The 13,109-nt window shown below is 43.0% G+C and overlaps 1 protein-coding gene across 1 annotated transcript in view; it reads left to right on the forward strand.

Annotated features, from left to right (window-relative positions):
* The window catches only part of RAB30 (RAB30, member RAS oncogene family), a 48,702-nt gene that overhangs the window by 7,561 nt on the left and 28,032 nt on the right, over positions 1-13,109 (forward strand). The window lies entirely within an intron of this gene.

The raw sequence follows: 13,109 nt of genomic DNA on the forward strand, positions 1-13,109 counted from the left end.
ACATGTAAAGACTGCGTCAGAGCTGCATGTACCAGCAGCTTGAAACTGTAGAAGCAGAGTCGGTGCCTGATTTCTCTATTGCATTTGTCCTTGTTCTGAACAATTTGTTCCTTCTAAAAAGGGAACTGTGCCCATTCCCTTCAAGTCAGCAGTATTCACATTTCTAAAATGTGGTAGTAGCGTTTTGCTTGGATTGATGTGTTTGTGGACACATAGAAACCCCCCAGATAAACACAGGTTTCTGTTAACTCTTTAATTTCAGCAGGCAAACAGGAGTCTAAAGTTGAACTCTTTAACTCCAGGATAATGGATTTCTGCTCGACTTATTTGGGAGAAGGAGGCATGAACATAGGACTCAGATGGAAATTGCTGTGTGGGATCTGTAGGAATGAAGTCTCATCTTGTGTTGTGACCTGCTGTCAGCATGCCCATAGCACCTTGTGCAGGGATGTAGTGCATGTTCAGTGCAGAAACAATCAGTGTCTTTTAGCAGTTGTTAGCTCCAAATTCTGTCTTTTGCCTACTACCCAAAATTGGAAAATAAACTTAAATATATCCATATCGTGATCCTGAGTATGATTCTCAGTATTTCCATTATGTTTGTAAATGACTTTTGCTAATGTAGAGTGTTTCCCTCTTCTAGGAAATATTTTTTCCTTTTATTTTAAGTAGCAGTTCTGTTGTCGCAATTCTGCAGGAAAGCTGTGTCTTGGTGCACTTGCACTTAGCTATGCAGGTCACTGGTCCCTACGTGTCACTAGGAAGCACCAGCAAAATGGTCTTGAAAAGCATGGCTTGCGAGAAGTGTCTGCTGGGTCACATTGGACATCCCTGTGCTGGAGATGCTTGAGATTGCCCTGTCCTGTGCCATAATACATGGTTGTTATGGACCACTCCTGAATTTTCTACTGCAGATGTGAATGTAGTATGGGGAACTTGTAAAGCTCTTTCTCAAGCTGCTGTCTGGCCTTTGTGCGTGCTTCCATCATGAGTAACTTCACCTTGCTCATTGTGAATGTTCAGTCTTTTGTCAAGGACTGTCACATATATATCAGTGTTGTCTCTAATCTATTGTGCCTCTGGATTGGGAAACTGCTTGAATAAGTCAGTCTTAAAATTAATCTTCTTTGTTAGGTTAACTTTTCGGGATAGTGTCCTCGGGCTGATTCATTTTCCAGCCATGTGGGTGGTTAGCTGGTATTTAATAATAATAAATAAAGGCACGTTTAAAACAAATCCCCCCTAGTTTAGAATTCGCAACTGAAGAAATTCAAAATAAATTGAGTATTGATTTGCACAATGAAATAACCAAGGAAAACGTTCATTGTGGGCTGAAGCTAATTCTGTTAGAGTAAAGGAGGCTGATTGTGAAATAAATATTAAATAAAGTATCTCATTAAGTTCCGCAGTTTTGCAAAAGCTGTTGCCACAGGGAGGAAGAACCTGGCGTGAATGATTGTTTGTTTACTGCAGCTGTCAGTCATTGCGGGGGTGAGTGTGTTGCATCAATTTGTGGAGTAGCCACTAGTAACCAGGTCATTCTGCTTAAATGTCAGGCTTCTTGCTGGAAAATGTGTGAAGCTACATAAAAATTCTTTCCATCATCTTAGCACATCTCTCACAATATTTCTCATTTTGCTTGATGACATCAGTTCTTGGAGATACAGAGGAAGGTTTTAAAAATATCTCCTGGGCAATGCTGGGTGATGCTTAGCTAATGAATTTATTGATGTCTGTCTGATACTCCGGAGGGTTGGTCCATTTCTCGTTCTTCCTCTGATGCACTTTTTGAGTCATTAATCTCTTTATGACTGCTCCTGTATTGTGTGTATAGATTGGGTTTTATTATCCATGATAAGGTCTTTGGGATAGAACTTCTCTCTGTTAGTCCCCACTTTCTACAGTGAAAAATCTGCAGTTCTGTGCAGTCTGTAGGTGTTACTGTAATGTGAGTAACCAGTGCTGTAACTTGGGTGGGAATAGCCATTAGTGGTTTTGGGGAAAGACAGTCTCCTTAATTTCATTGCAAATCAATTTATATAATTCACAGTTTCCTCTAGTAATTACATATTTTGTACTTTGAAGGCAAGACAATTGAATTCTGCATCTCTCTTGTGTTTATTGGCAAGTTCCTTCTAAACTTTCTGTTTCTTGGTTGCCTTGATGCATAAAAATCAAGATAACCTCAGAGGGATGCCTTGAATATTCACCAATTATTTATTGTATGCCACTGAAGAAAAGTGTTGCCAGCAATGCTAATGAACTTTATTACTCAGCCCCTCTGCTGCACATTGATTGGTATTTCAAAGATCTGCAGTCTCCACAGTGAGCTCGAGCAAATTCTTGACTGGACTTAGCCTGTAGATGACACTAATAACTTTGATTTATGTGGGGCTTTCCCTTTGGAAGAGCTCCAAAGAATTTTATAAACTGCAATGCAAGCCATAGTGTAAATATTGCCTTAGCAGCCACCAGCTATCAGAGGGTGCTGTGTGATGGATATTGCAGTGCAGCTGGCAGCTGGATGTGAGGGGATAGCAAGGAGGAAAAGGAATTCTGCAAGTGTTGGAGATGACATAGGGAGAGGATTAAGAAAAGAAGCAGGCACTACCTGAATTCTGATTTTTATCTTTGATGTGACCAATTCGTAGAGATCAAGGGACTCTCATGTGGAACACGGCATTTTTGTCACAGCCTCATGGTGCTGTGATACTGGTTCAGTTCAAGTCGAGCAGAAAGAGCCTTGCTAGCAACCAGGGTTTTCTTTCCATGCCGTGAAAAAAACCATGTGTGTTTCTGGATGTCTTAATTAAGATACTGGGGTGCAACAATGTGATTTCAGTGGTTCTTCAGGCTGGTGTGGTTGGCTCTGTGATGTCCTCTCTTGCAGAGGCAAAAAGCACAGTTGCTTGGAGTTTGCCGTGTATATGATCCAAAAGACTTGAAGGCATACCCTCTTACTCTTAAGCTGACGTCCCATTAACCCTAAATCCTTTTAGAAAGCGTAAATAATTTTGCAAAGATGTTGGGTTAGAATTTGCTGCGTTCAGTTGGGTTTGTTCACTGAATGGTGGAGCCTTGGCTTCTCCCCTGAATCATAGGTGCCCAAGTTGTGTTGTCTAAATAACATTGTTGTTGTTTTAGGTCCCAGACACCATCACTGGAGAGAGATAACCAAAATGACCCACTTCTGACTCTGCTAATTCCTCAAAGGTGGGTGAGACAAAACAGTGCCACCCTGTACAATGTGATCTGCCAGACCAGTTAGGGTTTTAGTGAAACTAGGCACAGGGCTCAAGGTGTCAGATCACTCATTAGTAAAGGGGTGGTTCAGCTTTTGTGTCCCATGCGGGAGCATCTCTTTTAGAAAGGTTTTGAGCACTTTCCACTCTGGTAGCTGAGTGCTGCAGCTTCAAGGGCTCAGAAGCAGTAGACAGAGGCCCAGAAACTGGATAGCACAAATGAGTTGCTAGTCTTGGAAGCTATGATTGGAACTGTTGGAGAAGAAATGCATAAGTGTGCAGTGTGGCTGCTAAGTGTGCTCTTGGTTGACAGGCATCAGTGTCCTAAACCACCAGGCAGCTGTAGCCAAACAAAAAATGGCAAGACCAGAAGTCAGCCCAATAGTGACAGGGTGGATGCTGATTCTGGCCTCATCCCAGCCACCTGGGGATCAAAAGAATTGCATAAATTATATTGTTCTTTGTAATTTTGCCAAAACACTCTTTCCTTCAATAACTTTTAGGTCTGTTGGCCAGGTTAGATGATAGCAAAAGCTTGTTTTCTTTAGAAAACAGGGCGAAAGTGTGTGTAATGCTTTGAGGAGCAGGAAGCTTGTTGAATTCGGATGCTTGTTTGGCAGTGCTTGTCCAAAGCTTGCCTGGCATGGAGAAGAGGTTGCACTGTATCATGTTTAGGCTTGGTCTGGGCAAATGAGTATTTCTGTTGGAACACCTAATGGAGACCTCAGCAGTCAACAGAGCACAGTTTGTGGCTTGGCTTTCTGCCTGGCTATAGGCTTACACCAATCTTCACAACAAGAACAAAATGTGAAGTGTAATTATAGCCTGATGGATGAATTTATATTTTTGGTATATTCTGTTTCTGGGACTATTTTAATGCCTCAGTGTCCAAGATTCTGGTCTTTCTAGATATTTAGTTCTGTATTTTCCTAGGCCATACCTTTATATATATATATATATAGATAACAGTCAATGAGAGCATTAATGTTTAATTCAGTACATTTTTCAGTTTTAGGATCCCATTCATCCATATTGCTGTAATCGATTCCTCCTGGAAATGCTGTGGTAATTAGAGGAGAGAATGATTTGCAAGCAGTACTGTGACATGTGTAACCAACCTGTCTTGTTTAGAGCCTTTCATTATCTTAGCTTATGACTATAATTGTGTACCATCTCAAGGAGGAGTGTGAACTTTTCATTTGCATGTTAATGGCACTTTGTCTGGGAAGGTGCTACAGGGATTCCAGCAGTGCTATGCGGAAAAAATAACGTGTCCAGTAAGCAAATAATTTTGACGGTTAGTGGTTCAGACATTGCTAATAAATAAGGGTCTTTTTTTCTTCTGATGTAGCAAATGCATCTTTCAAATGGGCAAGGCAATTGGTATGGTTTAGGAAGAGAATTGTTACGGAGAACTCCTTCCTGTAATCGGCATCTGTCTCTTCTTAGGAAAGAAGAAAGTGCTCATTACTTGTGTACCCTTTTGAAAGGGAGAGTGTATTAATTGAGTCTTAATATGTGTTGTGATACACAGAGATACATTGGGACGAGCTGTGTGCTGAAACTCATTGGCTTTCTCATGTGCAAGAGATGTGAACCTTGTTTGGCATTTCAGGGCTTTGTCCGAGGCTCTGACATTTTGTTCTCCAACTTCTAGTTTTAAAAAGGAACATATGTGACTTTATCCTAAGCCTGAAGTGGGTTCCAGTGTGCCTCAGTGTGTGATTGAGGTTGCTTGTCCTCTTGCAAAGAACAGGCTCATAATGGCTATTTTGGTGTTCCTGGGAAAGTAGACTCTCCATCACACGTCTGCTTTTGCGTGGGAAGGGCTCCCTCTGAATAGTCACAGAAATCCCTGTAAATATCAAAAATGCATCTTGTGTCACATTTCAAATCCTTCATAATTCCCTACTCTCCTGCTGTTTGCAAGAAACCTGAGCCACATGCTTTCATCTCACCATCACCTCTCAGCCTGATGGATCCAGTAGGAATTGCTATTCTCTGTAGGTCAGACCTGGAGGAAAATGGGTAACATGGGTGTAACAGCTTAACATTTCCATTTAGGAACAGTTGGATAAGCCTCAAGAGGGGAAACCTGCTGCTTTACATTAAGAGTGACCACTCAAGCAAGATTTCTTCTGCCTCCTGCCACTGTGTGTTGCTGCAGCATCCCGTGGTCCATCGCTGCATCCTGAGTAACTGTCAATGGCAAAATGCGCTTTCCACCTGGCAGAGCTCAGTGCTTTCTGATGGGTGACTACAGGTTATGATCAGTAACAGGTAGGGAAAGGCCAGATAACAGCAGTATTTTTGAGCAGGGGAAAGCTCAGTGAGTGTTTTCAAAGAGACCTGACCGGCTGTGAGGGAGAGCATGGTTGACAGGGCTGCTTTTGCTTTAAGAATAATTAGTGGGATGTAGGCTAGGCAGTAAAATGAATGTGAAAAGTAATAACAAGGAGTTGGAGCCATAGAAGAAAAACTGGAAACCCTGAAGATACAAATTAGGCAAATTGTGCTTTAACAGGATCTCATTTTTTGGGGGTTTTTTTTGAGTGGGGATGCCAGTGATGCAAGATGAGATCTATCAAGGCTAGAAAAGTACAATTGCAATAACTGAGATGTGAGAGGATGCTGGGTAGGATTAATCCTGAAGGAACTTTTTTTTTTCTTTTTGGAAGGCTTCACTGCTGTACTTCTGCAGGAAATAACTCTCTTGCCGGCTGAGATTAAACCAGTTCTTCGCATGAATGACCTGTGTGAACAGTGAAGTTGCAGGTTGGTGAGGCTTTGGTTGGCAAGGGAAGGGCTGTTCTGTGAGCAGAGGGAGGAGAGGGTTTAAGAGAAGGTGGGTGGTGTCTGTTTTAAGCTGGAAATCTGAAATCTTCTTAGGTAAGTATCAGCTACTTGAGAACTGCATCAACCAGTTCAGTTGATGCATGTAGAACGTTAAATTAGGGTAGGGAGCATTTCTGTTGGAGTCTGGGGACAGAGGTGGCACTAAGGCACTAGTGGCTAGGAGAGGATTTGGACAATTGCAGAGCAATGGGATGTGGCCTGTCTGCATGGAGAAATGGTGATGACCCCAAGAAAGGCTGGGCCGTCATGGGTGGCCTGTCCTCCAGCACCTAGGAGTGAGTGGGAAGAGAAGGTAGAAGAAAGTATTGTCTTCTCTATTTTGGTAGCTCTAGTTTTTATACAAAACTTTGTTAAAAGGGGAAATTTCCTGAATATGGCACAAAAATAGTTCCCATAGTAAAATACCAGCCCTCTTACAACTTCCTTGGCAGACAGACAAAAATGCGCATAGACAGCATGATACCAGGGCAGAGGAAAGTCGGTATTGAGACTGCAGAGTGAAAAGATGATCATCAATGATAGTAAAGAAAAGCAAAGCAGAGTTGGGGACGTCAGCGGGGAAAGAGGCTGGAGAGGTAAAATAGTTCAACAAAGATAATATGAGGCACAGGTCTGGTTTACATGGGGTTATTCCTGAGTTCCTCTCTTTGGACAAGTCACCTGATCTGCTACTTTTTCCCCATTTTGCCTGTGTGTACAGAGTGCTCAGAGATTGACAGTAATTCTTAGTAAGGCATTTTTCTATAGCACAGAGTATAGCCAGGCAACCAGCCTCTAATAAAAGTTTTATCATGGTACAGGCTTGAAGTTACTGTTAATGATGAGGAAAGGGGAAATATGTATGTACTGTCTATGTGCAACTTGCTCTCCCTTTAAAATTTAAAGGATGTACGAGGGGGTAGTGTGAGGTGGAAAGTGTGCTCTCAGTAGTTAAATGTTGAGTGAAGCTTTTGACCTCAACCTTTTAAAAATGCCACAAGCTTCTTTCAGTGTGATAGACCAAACAAAAGTAATATATTCCCTCAAAGCACAACTCACATATATGTTGTTGGAGTCAATACAACCTTCTGTGCAACCTAGTGTAAAGAAAACTCGTGTCATTAACAAAAAGGAGCAAATAACAAAAGGGAGAACAGTCTAAGGAAGTGTGTGAAGCAGACACACCACACAAATAGGGTCTGTAACACTCCTCTGGTGCTCTTACATAACTCAGCTAATGTTCAACTTAGTTTCAGGTTCAAAGTGTTGTTTGTTGTAATGAATGAAGGAATACCTTACCTTTATTCTATATTACTTATTTAATTGTGGCTTCCTAATTCTTATGTGCTTATCACAGCCAGGCTCTGGATCTGTCCAGGAGTGTATTTGTGTTGAGGTTGAAGGGGATCATGTTTGTAACCATGCTGAGGCTTTATTTTGCTGGCTTTGGGGCAGACATGAGTGGACGCAGACCTGCTCTAAAAAGCACACACTGTCTTCACTGACTTTGTAAGTGTAATTAATGTAAAAAAAAAAGCAAACATGGTGCTTTCCATGTGACTCCCATTATCTGCAACTCTTGTGCTGTACCTGGGAAGTCTCCCTTGGTGCTTGTGCAATTTTGTGGGAAGGGAGAGAAGAGGTTAATAGTTGCCAAGAAAAGAGACCCAAATCAATTTCAGGGAGCACTTGGAGCCTCTGGCTGTAACTTTGGGCAGTATGTGAGGCTCCTGCAGAGCAGCATTGAACGAGCTGTGAACCAAAGCATGGGGTTAGCAAGCCCACAGTGAAAACTTCTATCTCCCCACTGGAGGGGAAGTTCTTCACTCCAAATGCTACATAGACTTTTTTGGATGTGGAACACTTGTCTTTGCCATGAGCCCACCTACGTGTCTATGCCAAAATGATACTCAAATCTGTCCCCTTGCATTGCACCACAAATGGGATACTTGACCTTTAATGCCTAATATTCCCCGATTGTCTTGGATTGTTTGGTGCTGCTGACAGCAAACCAAAAGCCTATTTGTGACTTACAAATGCATGTTCTGTTACAGATGGATGTGTTAGCTGGGGCTGTAATGACTGTTGTTCAGGCTGGCACTGAGATTTGCATTGGAACCTGATTTGTGCTCAGGGTTTGAATTTGGATTCCCAGATCCAACACACAGTCTTGCTAGGATATGCACCTCCTTTGCAATCTTAAAAGCAGAGGGTGTTCTAACTTTTGGCAGAGGTAACCCCATTGCTTTTATCTCTGTAGGTAGCTGGCAGGTGTCATTCCAGAGTTAGGGATAGTTTTTGCCATGTGTTCTTCCCATCTTCCCCTCTGGGCAGTATTTTTCCTGCCCTTTTTTGCTGTGCTGGGCAGGGATACTCCTCTCTGCAGTGCAGCTGGCTGGGCTCATGTCTTGGTCCTCCAGGAGCATCTGCCTAGACATCCTTAGCCCAGATTCATCCCGTATTATTCTGTTCTTCCTGTTTCCCCTGTCTTTTAAACCGATAAATTTTATTTCTTCCTTTTATAATCATAACCTAAAATTGCCTCATGGGTTTTTTAAACCACCTTTTTTTTTTCTATTTAAACCTAGATTTTTACAGCTGTAGCATGTTTCCTTTCACCATCATATGTAGCAATTGAGAGTACTGCCAGCTAAGCAAATATCCCAATCCAGATGAAGCCAGTTTCACAAGCCTTGTTACCCTGCCTGGATTCTTTACCACCACAGCAGCTTCTCTGTTGCTTTTTATCATACATGTATCCAGTAGTTGAAGTTGCCTCCATTTAGGTTGTTTTTCACGTTACTATTGCAGAGACACTGGGGTGCTTTGGCTACAAGGGAGCAGCAGCACACGTTAAGAGGGAAGGTTTTTTTTTTTTCCTTTGGAGAGAAGCTAAATAGGTTGGAGGACAGAGTAGTTTTAAAAGGTGGTTCAAAGCTCGAATTCTTATGTTCTTGCTGGAGTTAAATGACTGGAATAAAATTGTGCAAGTCTTTGTAAACCCTCTGTTTTCAGAGAGAAAACCAGTGATTTTTAATAAATCTGCTTTTAAAGTTTAAATGTAATATAATGCTTCTGTACAAGTTCCTTGCACAGAGCTTTGCAGGATGGGTAGATTTGGGCTTGCAGTGCCATTTCAGGACAGTGCTGATGACTGTTGCCTTGGAAAGAGTAAAATCTAAAGTGCCGTACAGGACCTGTCCTGCAAGCAGTCATCAGCAGAGCCAAAAATCATCTTATATTCTGACTTGTGGCCTTGGCCTTCACCTCTTTTACCTGCTAAGAGGATAAATATGCACCAAAAAAAACCCCAAAAAACCAAACCCAAAACTATTCTGTTCTCTGCATATCCAATTTCAGTCACATGTAGTATAGAAATACATAGAGAAGGAACTGGAAATAAATATAGAGCTTCTACAGAAGTCTTGTCTTTGGTTTACACAGGCTCTGTTAGACATGAAATCTCTTTAACTTGTGGCAATTTGCTGTGCAATAGGAGCTGTTTTTCGTGCATCGCTTTACACTTGGTGGGAGCATGCTGTGCTGGGGGGCAGCGAGACTGTGCTTGTGTTTGAGGGGATAAATGGCAAACTGAAACATGATGTGAGGGAATTCTTTATTTTGCTAAATAAAAATGCCTTATGTTGAGTTTTGAATTACAAGTAGTATTTTTGGCTAGACTGCCCATTTTGTTAAAGAACAAATGGTGCTAGTCCAAATAGTTTTGTGCAAATTTGGGAAAATGCAAGGGATGAACAAATGTGAAATGTGCCTTACCCCCATAAGCACAGTCTGTCTGGCTCATACCATCTCAATTGTCAAGCTCTGTTCTAAAGGAGAATGTGTAAGTATATAAGTATTTTAGAAGCTGAAAATGCAGTCTTTTTTGTGACTGAAGCACTTTTCTTCCAGGACTGTGTGTCAAGATCTTGAACACCTGAGTGTAACTAACTGTAGCCTAAGTCTCCTAGTCAGGATGGAAAATATTTGCTTTGTCACATCCTTTCAACTTAAAGCAGTAAAACTGTGTGGTGTCCAATAGTGCCAGCCTGCTCTGCTGTAATACCCAGAGAGAATTATTCTTGCTTGGTTTTGGTTTTCTGTTTCCCTTTTTCTTTCGCAGCCTGCCTTCTAATTTCCTTTTGGCCCATGCTCTCTCCCTTGCCCATTCATTCCTGCATCCACCCATGTGCACAGCAATCCAGAAACACCCTGGACCCTGAACCACCAGGGGACTGAGTGTGCAAGCCAACAACCCTTGCAGGGAGGGGATAATGCAGGACCAGCGTGATGAGGGGTAGTCTGGCTGGAGTCTTCCATGGAAAAATCATGTTTTCTGTGTATTTGACTTACTGGATGGGTGAAAGAGCCGAGTTCTTACATCCCTTGGCTTGTGATTGCACTCCCAGTAACTTCAGTAACCTGAATGTTTCATCTCCGTGGTGTGGGTAAGGGTGAATGTACGAGGCTTGTGATACAATTCAGTGTTGCAGCTGAAGTTATTGTGGTAATCTATTTATCTCACAGTTGATACAAAGTGACCTCGTTTTGGTACATGCAGGCTGTAAATGAAGGGGGGTGTCTCACCCGCAGTCCTGCAGGAGCGGCCTGGCTGGGGAGGAAGGACGATGATGTCTTGCCTTCCTTCTGCCTTGTAACCAAAAGATAATGGATCCAAATTAGTTATGCATGCGTTATCTCATTACCTTTAGCTTATTTGTATGGGCATCCCTGATTATGGATGTGATTTGTGCAGGAGCATGGTTTAGCTGTTGCTAAACATCCAAACATGGATGTGGTTTGTGCAGGAGCATGGTTTAGCTGTTGCAATGAAGGCTCTGCAGTGCAAAGTCACTGAGGCTGGGGACCTTGGGAGGATGTGGCCCTCAGTGTACGTACACAGCCAGAGTTGGAGTGCCGTGGTGCAGGTTGACACAGAGCTGCTTTGTTGGGAAGATAAGGGAAACAGCTTGTAGCTTTCCTTAGAGAAGGGGCTGCTTTCCAGGCAGCTGCCTGTCCATGGTGGTGCAACTTCTGATCCCACCCCACAGTGGATGGGGGTGTTGGAAAAAACCTAACCCACAGGGGAGCACTGCTTACCGCACTGTACAATAAACGTTATTCCTTGGGGTCCTGTTGTTCCTTCTAGACAAAAGTACTGCACTGAAGACCAGGAGGGAAGAGCAATTTGCAGGAGGGGAAGGGCTGGAGACAGACCAATGAACTAAAACCTGGTAGTGAAATGAGTGATGTAAATCTGCTGTGGGGCTATTCTCAGCCTCCCAGATTTTTAGCATGCAGCCAAAAACAAAAGGCAGTGTGACTGGAAGGTGCAGGCTCTCTGGGGACCTGCTCTTGAAGTTACAGCCAAATTATCTCCCTATATTTAGAAAATCTACTGTAATGAAAGATGTGTGATGCTGGTCATGCAGGCAGGGTGCAAGGTGCTTTGGATTGCCTGGGTGGGAGCAAACACCGGGGTGTCTTTTCTGCTGTTACCTGTCTGGCAGATTAAAACTCGCACAAATATCCATGGCTCTGTCTTGCTTTGAGAACGCAGGAAATGACACCCATTGTTGGACGTGTGGCAAGAAATGGCAGGGTGATGCTGAGTGTGGGAGCAGAAGAGGGGGCTCACGCTGCTGCCAGCTTCTCCTGGCCGTGCTGTGCTGGCAGCCTCCCCTGGGCGCTGGTGGCTGAGCCCTCGTGGAGCTGAGACCCCCCTTGCAGCTAGTTCAGGCTCCCTTTGGCAGGCAAGAAGTCACCACATACAAGAGCACATGATTTTCATTACCCACGCCTGAATGTCTGCTCGGGCTGAATTGCCTGGATCCCCGAGAGCTGCTCAGTAAGAAACAGCAAACATTTTCCCTGAGAAGGAGCAGCTGTTTATATATAGTGTGCAGTGGGTTCATGAGTGATTATTAGGAAAACATTCCTTTCTAGTCATAAAAAAGGGCATTTTTGTTGTCTCCTTTCCTCTAAAACAGGCAAGTTGGAGAGTCAGGGATTTTCATTTGCCATGACAACCAATGAAACTGCCAAGCCATGTGATATCTTTATCCTTCCTATGATTAAACCTTTTTTTTTTTTTTTTTTTTTTTTTTTAATTTTTAAGGCCATGTTGCTAACAGTTGGGAAACATCAGGTGTTATTTGCTTTTCTTATGTAGATTAGTCAGGATTTAATTTGCATGTTTTTATTTAAGAGCTGTAGAGAGCTGGGGGATATTGATATTTCCATGATTTATGGTAAGGGCGGTATCTTAGTTCAGAATTGCTGTATTGTACTGAAGTCTTCCCCCCTCTGCCCCTCTCCCCCTTTGAGACAGGACCACTCAGCTACAGCACTGTCTCCCACAGGACAAAAATTATCGTGGGACCCATCAGAGGTGCTGAACAGTGATGAGGCTCAGAGCCTTGGAGATGTTGGTTTACATAGGATACAAATGGCTTAGAGACTTTATGAGCCAATAAATCTTTTCCTGTTCTTATGCCAGGGCAAGGTATTGCAAAGGCAGAAATTGTGAGGGATATGACTCTTGATGCTTGGTCCACGTGAGGGCTTCCCTTGGCTCCCGGTCTGAGCACTTCACACTCCAAGAGCCAAGAGCCTGGTGTTGGTGTTGCTGTCAGCAGAGCTGAGTGCCAGCATTTATCCTCCCTTTTAAAAATTGCTATCTTCTGTTTAGGAATTTCCTCAGGGTACCAAATATAGATTCAACACACAAAAGAAAGTCCCACAAACTCAAAGCCCAACCCCAAAAGCTGCTCTGTTGCTAAGGAATAAAAATAGATGGTCACAAACACGGTGTTGACGTGCCAAGTTGTGTCCCCATGACCATGCAGCTGTGAGTGCAAAGGTCCCTGTCCCAGTGGCAGCACTGCCCAGGCTGCACACGTCATGTTGGCGTCAGTGTCTACGAAGGACTGGCTGCTGCTTGCTTTAAGTGAGCAAGAGGAAGTAACTTTGTTTCCTAATCTTAGTCCCAAAGAGGTAAAAACTTCAGAGGGCTGCTGCCAGGAGATAGTA

The sequence above is a fragment of the Corvus moneduloides genome, chromosome 2 (assembly GCF_009650955.1).
Source record: "Corvus moneduloides isolate bCorMon1 chromosome 2, bCorMon1.pri, whole genome shotgun sequence".
Taxonomy (NCBI): Eukaryota; Metazoa; Chordata; class Aves; order Passeriformes; family Corvidae; genus Corvus; species Corvus moneduloides.